The 12754-nt window shown below is 43.7% G+C and overlaps 2 pseudogenes; both read left to right on the top strand.

Annotated features, from left to right (window-relative positions):
- Positions 1 to 45: 45 nt before the first annotated feature.
- LOC119524386 lies at positions 46 to 11333 on the top strand (annotated as a pseudogene).
- Positions 3285 to 4628, top strand: LOC119524460 (annotated as a pseudogene).
- Positions 11334 to 12754: the final 1421 nt, after the last annotated feature.

The following is a 12754-nucleotide window of genomic DNA, read 5'->3' as shown; positions in this document are numbered from 1 at the left end:
CCTGCGGCTTATGTCCGGGCCCAGCAGCCCGCCTGGAGGAACAAAATGAAAACACTAGCGGAAAGGAGGAAGAGTGCTCCATCTCTCACCCTTGACAAAGCCCTGCAAAACCGGCCGGATAACCAAGGAGAGCCCTTCTGGGAGCGTGGATTCCTGTGCATTTCTGTCATCCTTTGTCTGCACCAACAGGACTTTGTTGATTGATGGCCGGGTGGAACTCAAGAAATGCCTGAAGAGGCAGGAGCAACGACATATTTTCCTGTTTAATGATTTGTTTCTTGTGGCCAAAATCAAATATAATAACAATCTGAAGATAAAAAATGAAATTAAATTAAGTAACATGTGGACAGCAAGGTGTGTGGATCAACTAGGAGAAGGCAACACCAATGCCATGAAGTCCTTTGTCTTGGGCTGGCCCACTGTGAACTTTGTGGCCACTTTCAGTTGTCCAGAACAGAAGGACAAAAGGTTCTCTCCCTTTCAGAGATACAGCAACCTAGAGAAAGAGAAGGACCACCCAAAGAGCATTCCCCTCAAAATCTTCACCAAGGACATTCATTGGGAATTGTGCCTATGCTAAAATTGTAACAGTAATGAATTCACATACGGCAAACAAAGTTATCAAAATGTCACTAGCAAAGCTAGGGATAACTGGCTCTGAGAGAGATTACCAGTTATGGGTCACTTCTGGCAAAGAAGCTGCCCCATTCCCTCTCATTGGGCATGAATATCCCTATGTAATTAAAATGAGCCATGTTCAAGACTCTGCACTCCTGACAGAGAGGTTAAAGGACTGCAGCACCCCTCCCAACTTGCAAGAACCTTTCCTCATGGAACAGCTGCCCCGGGAGATGCAGTGCCAGTTCATCCTGAAGCCCAGACGCCTGGCCGCAGCCCAGCAACTGAGTGTTTCAGGGCAGAAGACATCGAAAAGGTGGAGCTCACTCCTAAGCTGGGCCTGTTGGCGGGGTTCCAGCACTCACCTGGACGATTTGCCCATGTCACCAACATCTCCCATGCCAGGACAGCTGTTTGGAGTTCCTCTGTCAGATATTTGTGAGAATGACAATCTGCTGAAACCTGTCTTGGATATGTTGTTCTTAATCAAAAAGGGCCCCTCACCAAAGGTATCTTCAGGCTATCTGGCAATGTGAAATCCTTCAGAGAGCTGAAAGAGAAACTGAATTCTGGAGTTGAAGCACACCTAGACAGTGAATCTGTTTTTATGATAGCATCTGTCCTCAAGGATTTTGTACAAAATATTCCAGGAAGTATTTTTTCATCAGCTCTCTATGATCATTGGGTCAGTGTCATGGATCAAGGGAATGATGAAGAGAAAATCAATACAATCCAAAGGCTATTAGAGCAGTTTCAAGAGTCAATGTCATTCTCTAAAGGTAACTTTTTGGGGTATTATACAACATTGAGCAACATTCCTCATCCAGTCAGATGACTACATTTAATTTAGTGGTGTGTATTGCTCCAACATTCTTTGGCCTCCCATTTCCTCCAGTCCAGAAGTAGAAAATGAATTTACAAAAAAAGTTTCCCTGTTTATACAATTTCTGATCAAAAATTGCCCAAGGATATTTGGAGAACAAATCCCTTCCCTCTTGGGAGAGATTTCAGTGAGACGTAATCATAGAGAGAATGCCTCAGATATCTCTTGCTGCCAACTGCGTGACTCCTCCCATGACAGCTTGGAGAATGAGCTAAATGAGGATGTACATGCTCCATGTAGTGACCTGGGAAAGGCACTTGGTCAGGGGAGCAGAATCATGGGCTCTGTCTTAACCCTCAGTGAGTAGGACCCAGACCAGCCTGAGATGGAAGGGCTTTTACCCGAGTGACTTTGACTTAGACCATTCTAAATATGAAGAGGTTCAAATGAAACAGCCTCGTGAATCCAAGCCGGAGACCGTTTCAGTGGTGTAGAACACAAAAGTCCTGCTGTGGGATCATGCCCCGACCCCATCTGACATGTGCACACCTGGCTACCTATTCACAGCTGCAGCAGAGGCTCCAAAGAGCCTGAAGTGACACCAGCAAAGCTCAGAGCCCAGCATAGATGACAAGCACTACAGACTGACCTATCTCAGGGTGATTTATGCCAAGAAACAAGATAAAACCAGCTCTGAAGCTGATGTCTTGCATGGAGAAGCAGAGTATCTCAAGCAGCACAAGTCTTTGCAAATGGAGGGGCAAAAGCTCATCAATCAGAGTTCGGTCATGGGGATTGAGGTGGGCAAGAGTTGTGCTACAAACCAAAACACTGAGGTTTTATTCCTGAGTACACATTTGACAAAGTTCTATCTGTTCCAACTTACCCTCCTCAGGCACATTCTTGTCTGGCTCATCGATGACCTCCCAAAACAATGCTTTTTCTTAGTTTTCTGAACACTCAGTGTTTACACCCACTGAAACTTCCTCTCCAATAGATGGCACTTTTCAGGCTCAAAGGAAACAAGGAGAGGTTTCTTCTGACTTTAGCATTTCCAGCCTTGCTTCTAGAATGCCAGATTCCCCCATTGGGCAAGCCAGCAGTCCACTGGCTTGTGCAATGAAGGACACTGGAGACTGGCATTCCGGAATGCATGATGGAACTCCTCACCCCATCTCATGGTTAAAAAGAAGTTTTGCCAATTTGAAAAAGTGGTCTCTCAAAAAGAAGGCAAATAGGAGTCTCCCCCTGAGTGCCTCTTTGTTGCTCAGATGTGGCTCACTCTCTCTAACTAAGCCAACTTGGCGGGTGATCTTGCTGCCCTCCCCTGCTACATGGGACCTGACTCCCAGGGGTGTAAATCTCCCTGGTAACGAACGATATGACTCCCGGGGATGAATCTGGACCCAGCATCATGGGATTGAAAACATCTTCTTGACCAAAAGGGGGATGCAAAATGAAAAGAAATAAAGCTTCAGTGTCTGAGAGATTTCAAATAGAGTTGAGAGGTCACTCTGGTGGATATTCTTATGCATTGTATAGGTAACACTTTTTTAGATTTTAATATATTGGAATAGCTGGAAGTAAATACCTGAAACTACCAAACTCCAACCCAGTAGCCTCGACTCTGGAAGACGATTATATAACAATGTAGCTTACAAGGGGTGACAGTGTGATTGTGAAAACCCTGTGGATCGCACTCCCTTTATCCAGTGTATGGATGGATGAGTAGAAAAATGGGGACAAAACCTAAATGAAAAATAGGGTGGGATGGGGGCGGTGATTTGGGTGTTCTTTTTTTATTTTTATTTTTTATTCTTATTCTTTCTGGTGTAAGGAAAATGTTCAAAAATAGAGTGGGGTGATGAATGCGCAACTATAAGATGGTACTGTGGGGGTCTGAGTCGCCGCGGGCCCGCCGGCGCACTGCAGCCCCAGCCGCCGCGGTCCGCCCGCTCCCCCACCCGGGGTCCGCCTTCCTGCTCCGCCTGGGCCAGGCCCTAAAGACAAGGACAAAGAGGCTGCTTGGGAGCCTCCGCAGGAGCGGAATTTGACTGCAGCTGCCGGGGACTACAGGCTCCAAGATGGTTTGCAGAGGCTTGGCGTGTTCCAAGAACTGCTTGTGCGCCCTCAACCTGCTCTAAGCGTTGGTTAGTCTGTTGCTGATTGGAATCGCCGCGTGGGGCATCGGCTGCGGGCTGATTTCCAGTCTCAGGGGTGGTGGGCGTGGTCATTGCAGTGGGCATCTTCTTGTTCCTGATTGCGTTAGTGGGGCTGATTGGAGCTGTAAAACGCCATTAGGTGTTGCTATTTTTTTACATGATTATTCTCTTACTTGTATTTATTGTTCAGTTTTCTGTATCCTGTGCTTGTTTAGCCCTGAACCAGGAGCAACTGGGTCAGCTTCTTGAAGTTGGGTGGAACAATACAGCAAGTGCTCGAAATGACATCCAGAGAAATTTAAACTGCTGTGGGTTCTGAAGTTTTAATCCAGATGACACCTGTCTGGCTAGCTGTGCTAAAAGTGGTCACCCGTGCTTACTGTGTGCTCCGATAATAGGAGAATATTCTGGAGACGTTTTGAGATTTGTTGGCAGCATTGGCCTTTTCTTCAGTTTTAGGGAGATCCGGAGCGTTTGGTTGACCTACAGATGCTGGAACCAGAAAGATCCTCGTTCTAAGCCTAGTGCATTTCTTTGAAAAAACAATGAAAATCTTTCATATTCTGATCATGTTCAATTTATCTAAATTTAAGTTAAGCTATTTTGCCCATTTAAGGAAATAGTATCTGAAAAATGAAATTGTTGACAGTGGAATTATGTATTTCTACTCCTACGTTTCTCTAAATGTTTTTGTTTTTCCATTGCTAAAAAAACCCTGAAACTTGTGGTCTCCTCTAAACTTCAGTAGTACCTGCAATCTACCGTGTACATGGCGTCTGGCACTGTCCACTGTGGCCTTTCTTAGCATTTGTATCTGCAGAGAAACTTTGTATGGCACTCCTGTGTTGATCATATTGTGCATCTAAATGTACATCTCACTAGGATAATTGTATGTAGCACTGTACGGTGTAGGTAGTTCTTACTGGGAAAAGAGTTGAGGTTTATTAAAGTCAGAACATTTGGAAGTCTATTATGTTTAGTTCAGTATGGGAAATCCAACCCTCCCCCTTTTTTTTTAGGAAAGACATGTGGTGAAAATTGTTACTATCAAATGATAATTTAGTTCTGGTAGTCTTTTAGGATTACATTAACTCATTGTAGAAATAGATCTTCAGGAAAGTGCTTTAGTTTTTGGACTTTTACAGGTAAATGTGAAGGAGAAATGGTTATGAAATTTCATTTACCTTTTGCATTCAAAATGGAATGAATTTGAGTAATTCAGAAAGTGTATCTATATAATCTTGATTATCCTTTTGTAATAATTTGAAGTCCAAAAGACTGCATTTTTAAACAAGTTACTATTAATGTGTTGGCCAATGTAACAAAAAGATATATGATATATGTGGCTATGCACTGTGGCTGGTTTGAGGGCCGAAGACATATTATTTCTTCCTGAGATGCTGGGCCCATCTGCATTTCCCAACATGGCTCAGTGTCACCCTGCTCTACAGTGTGTGGACTGTCCCCTTATGCCATCTCTGGTGACTTCATCAAGGAAGTAGTTTCTGCAGCCATTTCCCAAGGCGCACTGGCTAGAGTGCCACTGTAGACAGTGACAAGAAATGGTCCTTAGCTCTAGCCACAGATGCCCTCACCCTGTCGCATTTGGGACACTCTGACCTCTGTGCTCAGTCTCAGAATGGGGGAGAGTGATGGTTAAGTTCATGTATCAACTTGGCCAGGTGATGGTGTCCAAGTGTCTGGTCAAGCAAGCACTGGCCTAACCGTTACTGCAAGCACATTTGTGGCTGGTTAGTAAACCAGAAGGCTAGTTTATTAAATCATCAGTCAGTTAGCTGCAGTTATGACTGATTATATCAACGAAGGGCATGTCTTCCGCAATGAGAGAATTCAGTCAGCTGGATTTATACAATCAGTTGAAGATTTCTAAACGAGAAAGTTAGAGGACCTTCACTTCATCTTCAGTTAGCCAGCAAAGCATTTCCTGAGGAGTTCATTGAACACCTTCATTGGAGTTGCCAGTTTGCTGCCTGCCCTATGGAATTTGGACTCGTGCATCCCCACAGTTGCATGAGACACTTTTATAAAATCTTATATTTATAGATATCTCTTGTTGATTCCATTTCCCTAGAGAACCCTAACTAATACAGGGAGTGATGGTAGGCACAGGGAGGGGGTGCAGTTTCCATGATGATGGTGACTGCATTGATAAGCAGTCAGTCATAACGTGAAGATGCAGAAAGGAGAGATTTGCATTTGCTGAGCACCCACTGTAAGCTGGGTACTGAGCTGGCAACTTCTCTTTTTGGGGGTGGAGTGGGGGTGGGATGCACCTATGACCCTGTTTTCCTTCCAATTTCTCCCTAGGGGAATGGGTATGTTTATCCTGTCTCTGTCCCGACTTCGTCCATTGGAAGCAGATAACTTGTACTCTATGTTTCACATGTCCACAGACAGAGGGGAATTGGGGCACCTTTTTATTCTCATTCATTTAACCCTACATGCTTATAATTTATTAGGTTTATTATTCACACCTTACAGATGAGAAACAGGCTTGGAGAAAGAACTGTTGTCCAATGAAGCTCTGCTCCTCACCTCTGTAAACCTGAGCAAGGCTCTTCATTTCTACAAGCCTTAGTTCTCCCATCTGTAAAATGGGAATGTGATAACTAACCTACCTTGGAGTGCTGTTGAGTGCATTAAAGAGCACCTATCTCCATGACAGGCACACATTAGGAGCTCTTACAGGGCAGCTATTGCTGTTGTCCCTGTAATGTCTAACAGCTGCAGAATGATCCACAGAAGCACTAAGCCAAGGTTTTCTTATCCATTCCCTTGGGTTACCTGTTTAGGGGATTTCCAGTTTTTCATGATTGTAAGTAATCACTCATGATGATCAACTTTCTGCAAAGAAAGCTCCCTTATTTTAGGTTATTTGGATTCCTAGGTCACAGAGGGGAGGTGTTTTGAAGGTTTGGGATCCATATCTGAAACGGGGTTTTCCTATCCTGCTAGGAACCTGGAGGAAATCAGGGTGCTCCCCTTCCCTCTTTGTATAAGGGTGAGACCAAGAGGCATAGGTTTGGGGAACTGAGTTTTAATCATGATCTGCCACGTCTAGCTATGAGATCCTCAGCAGCTCACTCTGACCCCACGTTTTACCGTCTGCAAAATGGATTAAGGCAAAGCTTAAATCATGTGAATTCCAAACAGTCTGCCTCCAAAATAAGTGTCCCAATCCTTCCATCTTCTCTCCAGCCCTGCTGCCTCTGTTTCAGTCTCTGACACACAGCAGCTGCAAAGAAAAGGAAATCAATCCCAGTCGGCCCCCAGCTTAAACGGGGAAATAACCTACTATTTTTCTTAGAATCAAATAAACCTTCTCCTCTCCCCTCTCCCCTCTCTCTCTGTGCTCCAGTCACATCAACCCTCTTTCAATTCCTGGAACACACCTGGCTCTTACCTGACCCAGGAATTCTCTCTCACTGTCCACCCTACCTGGATGTCTCCTACAACACAGTACTCTTATCAAAATAATAGGGGTATTTAATTGTAAAATATCAGATAAGACTATGAGGTTTATAACAAAAATAGCCACTCCCTGCCAAACAGTCTGGAAGCAACTGCTTTCAATTCCTTTAGCTACTGCTTCAATTTCCACCGTATTTCTAACTAGAAAACCTATACTGCCATTTCTTAAAATTTTTCCCCTTAGACATTATCTCTTGATTTCTTAAAGTAGAAGTTGAGGATCTGATTCTCTTACATCCCTAACAGACATCCCCTAGTCCCATCCTCATGAAATGGTTGACTATGAAATTTTCGCAGCTCAATCAGGCAGTGTGTTATATTTCTGTGTCCTTTCTAGTACAGCTTTCCCTCCTTCTACTTTTCAGTTTCGTTGACTTAGTTTTCTACATAATATCACAAATTCATCCCTACACTCTAGCTGGAGTTGTAAATCTCCCCCCAGAATGTTCAACACATCAGTTGTATTTCTGTTTTCTCAGAGGCATTCCTCTGGAGCCTGCAGAGCACTTTTTCCCTTTTGGACAGTTGTCTGGCTACTCTCCTAGGAATTCCATTCCCCCATCCTTGGAACCCTTTCCTCCCTCTCTTGTGTTGAGCCCTCTGTGTCTTGGATTCCTTCTCTCCCTTTTTCTCATTTTACCCCTTGATATAATGCAATATGTTCTCTAGTTTCTTCCTGAGAAAAGGTGCCTAGGAGGTAAGTTTTATGGCTTTGCATACCTAGAAATGTCTTTATTTTCTCCTCATAGGCTACAGATAGTTTTTATGGGTATATGTTTTATTTTGCTAATGCTGCTGCTGGAATGCAAAACACCAGAAATGGATCAGCTTTCATAAAGGGGGTTTATTTGGTTACATAGTTACAGTCTTAAGGCCATAAAGTATCCAAGGTAACACATCAACAACTGGGTACCTTCACTGGAGGATGGCCAATGGCGTCCGGAAAACCTCTGTTGGCTGGGAAGGCACGTGGCTGGCGTCTGCTCCAAGTTCTGGTTTCAAAATGGCTTTCTCCCGGGTTGTTCCCCTTAGGCTGCAGCTCCTTTTCAAAATGTCACTCTCAGTTGCTCTTGGGATGTTTGTCCTCTTAGCTTCTCTGGAGCAAGAGTCTGCTTTCAGAGGCCATCTTCAAAATGTCTCTCATCTGCAATTACTCTCTCAGCTTCTGTGTATTCTTCAAAGTGTCCCTCTTGGCTGCAGCAAGCTGGCTCCTTCTGTCTGAGCTTATATAGTGTTCCAGTGAACTAATCAAGGTCCATGCTGAATGGGTGGGGCAACACCTCCATGGAAATTATCTAATCAGAGTTATCACCTACAGTTGTGTGGGTCACATCTCCATGGAAACACTCAATCAACGAATTACAATCTAATCAACACTAATATGTCTGCCCACACAAGATTGTATCAAAGATAATGGCATTTGGGGGGACATAATACATCCAAACGAACACAGTATAGAATTCTAGATTGGAAATAATTTCCTCTTCAGTTTTGTGAAGGCATGGTATGCTGATTATGTATTGCTGCAAAATATAGAGGCTTAATACAACAATTTATTATTATTAACATGTCTCATGATGCTGTAGGTCAGGAATTTTGATGGGTTGTAGCAGGGTTGGCTTCACTGTGCCCCGTGGTGTCTTGGGCCTTGGCCAGGATTCCAGGAAAGGCTGGGGCTGGAATGTCTGTTATCTTTCTTTCACCATGGAGGTCTTTCAACACGGTTAATTGGGCTTCATTACAGAATGGAGGCCTCAGGGTAGTTGGACTTCTTACAAGGCAGCTCTGGACTTCACAACAAGGATCCCAAGATGTCCAGGTAGAAGCTGCAAGGCTTCTTGTGGAGTTCCAGAAAGTTACTTCCACTGCATTCCATTAACCAAGCAAGTCTCCAATGGCACGGCAGATTCAAGGAGAGGGGATTGGACTCTACTTCTTGTTGAGAGGAATGTCAGAGAATTCGCAGCCACCTCCAATCAGCCACATGTTGCTTGTTATCTTTTAATTTCCAGGATTGTTGTTAGAGGATTGTACTCCCATGGCCTTCTGATTCTGGGTGCTTTGTATGTGACTTGCTTTTCTCTTCAGAAGATTTCATGGTTTTCTCTTTATCCATAGATGTCTGAAATTGCTACAATGTAGAGTAGTTTTTTATTTCCATTTGTGCTGGAAATCCTTTCAATCTGGGAATTTATGTAATTCACTTATGAGAAATCTTTCATTCTCATTTCTGTGGTAGTTCCCTACCCTCTCTTTCCTCTGTTCTCTCTTTCTGGAACTTCTATTAATAAGACATTGGATCTTCTGGATTAATCCTGTAATTTTTTTTGTGTTATCTTTCCTGTTTTCCATTCCTCAACTTTATATTCTTATCAATTTTTTCTTCCTGCTATCATTTTTTAAAAATCTGTAACTATGTTTCTGAATAGGGGGCGATTTTGCTCCTCCAGGAGACATTGGACAATGTCAGAGATATTATTGGTTGTCACAACTGGATGGGAGGTGCCTTTAGCATTTACTGAGTGCAGTCCAGAGACTGCTAAATATCCTATAACCCACAGGAAAGCCCCCCACCACAGGGAATTATCCAGCCCAGCATGTCAATGGTGCTGAAGTGGAGAAATCCTGATCTGTAAAAATTTTTTGATTTTTGATTTTTTTTTTTTTAATTTTCATCATCCTATTCACACCTAAGGGTCTGGTAGTTTCTTTTTTCTTTTTAATTCAGTTTTATTGAGATAAATTCACATACCATACAATCATCCATGGTGTATAATGAAAGTGTTCACAGTACCATCATATATTATGCATTCATCACCCCAATCTATTTTTGAACATTTTCCTTACCGGTTATTAGGGTTATAGTTCCCAACTGACAGATAAGAAACAGGCTTGGAGAAGGACCTGTTGTCCAATGAAGCTCTGCTTCTCACTTCCGTAAACCTGAGCAAGTCTCTTCACTTCTCCAAACGTTGGTTTCCCCATCTGTAAAATATGAATGATGGAACCAGTCTACGCTGAAGGGCTTTTGAGTTCATTATAGCAACCATCTCCATGGCTGGCACACAGTAGGTTCTCCTTATAGGGCAGCTATTGCTCCATGTAGTGACTTTGTAAAGCCGTTTGGTCAGGAGAGCAGATTCATGGACTCTGTCTTAACCCTCAGTGAGTATGACCCAGACCAGGGTGAGATGGAAGGGCTTTTAGCCCTGAGCGACTTTGACTTAGACCATTCTAAAGATCAGAGTTTGATCATGGGGATCAAGGGGGGCAAAAGTAGTGCCACAAACCAGAACACCAAGAAAGTTTTAACCCCTCAGTTAAACATTTCTCCAAGTACTAGCTCTTCCAGCTTATCCTCCTCAGGCACATCCCCATCTGGTTCATTGGTGAGCTCCCAAGACAATGCTTTTTCTCAGATTTCTGAGCACTCGGTGTTTACACCCACTGAACTGCCTCTCCAATAGATTGCACTTTTGAGGCTCAAAGGAAACAGGGAGAGCTTTCTTCTAATTTTAGCAGACCCAGCCTTGTTTCTGGAATGTCTAGTCCCCCACTGGGGCAGGCCAGCAGAGACCCGGCTTGTGTAAATACGGACACGGGAGGATGGCGTTCACAAATGCATGATGGAACTCCCCACCCCATCTCATGGTTTAGAAGTGTAGCCAATTTGAAAAACTGGTCTCTGAAAAGGAAGGCAAAAGCATGCAGAATGGAGGAAAGAAACATCAGCTCTCTAATGGGACCCCCAGAGCCACCTGCACATATTTCTCATGTTCCAGAAGCATGTTCACTGCAAGAGAGCCTGGGGGCAGCCACAGGACTTGGATCTGTGCAAGCAGCCCAGGGGTGTGGTTCATGTCCCTGCCAGGACACAGAGAAACACTGTAGCCCTCCATTCAGCCTGGTGGAAGACAGACTCATGCTTTGCATGAATTCACACAAGGAAGCAGAGGATGGTTGTCCTTGCCCTCCTGGTACTCTTGGGAAAGGTCCTCACCCAGCTCCTTGACTGTAGACAATACATCCAGCCCAGACTCAGGCCCTACACTGGTTTGCAGTGATGGGGACAGACATTCAACCACCATAAAGATCTGAGGTCTACAGGTGCAGAAGCCCATTAGTTGCTTTAGTCCCACCACCATCAGAAGGGCATTTTGCCCACAAACTAGCTTATTTCAAATTATTTTTTTATCATCCCCCAGGATATTGTAACCAAATGTTTTTTCCCTATTGATCTAACAGTTGCACTTTTCATTTATGGAAAAAATATAAAATTTTCTCTAAGACAGAACTCCTTTCAGTATTAATATTAGCTAATAGGTGCTACTCACCTCTCGGGTACATGGTCCTGTTGCCCTAAACCCTCTAATGAACTTTTAGAATTGTATGTCCAATGTACTGCTTCATGACACTGGCCATCTCAGTCACAGATGGGAAATAGATGTCACCTTATAACCAACCACTCCTATATGAAGAATCCTTAGAGTCCAGGACTATTTTTGTAGTATAATATACAAAGTCAGCAGGAACTCCCCTTACCCTTGGGGTGTACTACTGTCTGAACTGCTAGATCTGAATGAAACTCTTATGGCTCAGACTGCCTTTTGGAAGAAATTGCCTCTCTACCACCAAAATAATAGTTCTCACCTTTTTCCTTTCATATTGGTGGGTAGAAAGCCATCCTCCAAACTTATAGAAGAAAATAGATGCTGTGTTTCTTCAGTAACCATTCCTATGCTGTGTATTCCCTTAGATACTCCCATAGTACTTAAATGTGCATAGTTTGTTAATATTGCTGTAAAGTATTGTTATGATTTGAAGACAGATGACATGTCATTTTATTAAAGACTGTCAACCTATAGTATATTAGACTGATGCATTTTCTAAAGTGCTTTGAGTTTGTATAATAAATCTTGACAAATTTTACTACCATATGTTATGTAATAAATGTGTATTATTGTCCTTGCAGAAAAAAAAAAGGAACATAGCCTTTTCTAGAGTGCATGACAGCTTTCAAACTAACACACTGGGTCACATTCCCAGGGGGCTCAGAGGCATTATGTTCCATGGCAGAGCTCTGCTGAATCAACTGAAAGAAAACAGTCACCTCCTTCTTTTACTTCCCCCTGTTTTTATGACGTGGAAGCTATGGCTCAGAGAGGGAGAGTGGCTTGACCCAGGTCACACAGCTAGGAAGGCTGGACTTAGCCTAGGTCTGTGTGGCTACAAAGCCTGCATTTATTTTGGGGAGGGGGTGGTTAGATAAGGAGGAGTGATTGAAGGAGTCCAGATGGAAGGCTTTGGGAGATGGAGGTTCTCACCAGCTATCCCAGAGCAGAGAGAGGAAATGGAGTTTGGTGCTCCCAGAGGGGGCACAAGATGGAAGTGACTAGGCAGTGCTCAACCTGTACCATGGAGTTGAGTTCACTGTGGGAGGTGAGTTCCCTGTCACTGGAGGTATGAAAGTCATAGCAGAAGAGCTACTGGGAATTTGTACCCAGGAAGGCAGACTCAGGGGTGTCTGGAGATGGGGAGGATTTGATCTCCTGAGTTCCAAATTCTTTCAGGGGTGGAAGGCTAAGAGTCTCTGCCACTCAGGGGCTGTTCATTGTCTGCTCCCTCGGCTGTAAAACAGGGCGATGAAAGGACTTTGCAC

The sequence above is a fragment of the Choloepus didactylus genome (assembly GCF_015220235.1).
Source record: "Choloepus didactylus isolate mChoDid1 chromosome 11 unlocalized genomic scaffold, mChoDid1.pri SUPER_11_unloc1, whole genome shotgun sequence".
Lineage (NCBI taxonomy): Eukaryota > Metazoa > Chordata > Mammalia > Pilosa > Megalonychidae > Choloepus > Choloepus didactylus.
This window is presented reverse-complemented; position numbering and strand designations above follow the sequence as displayed.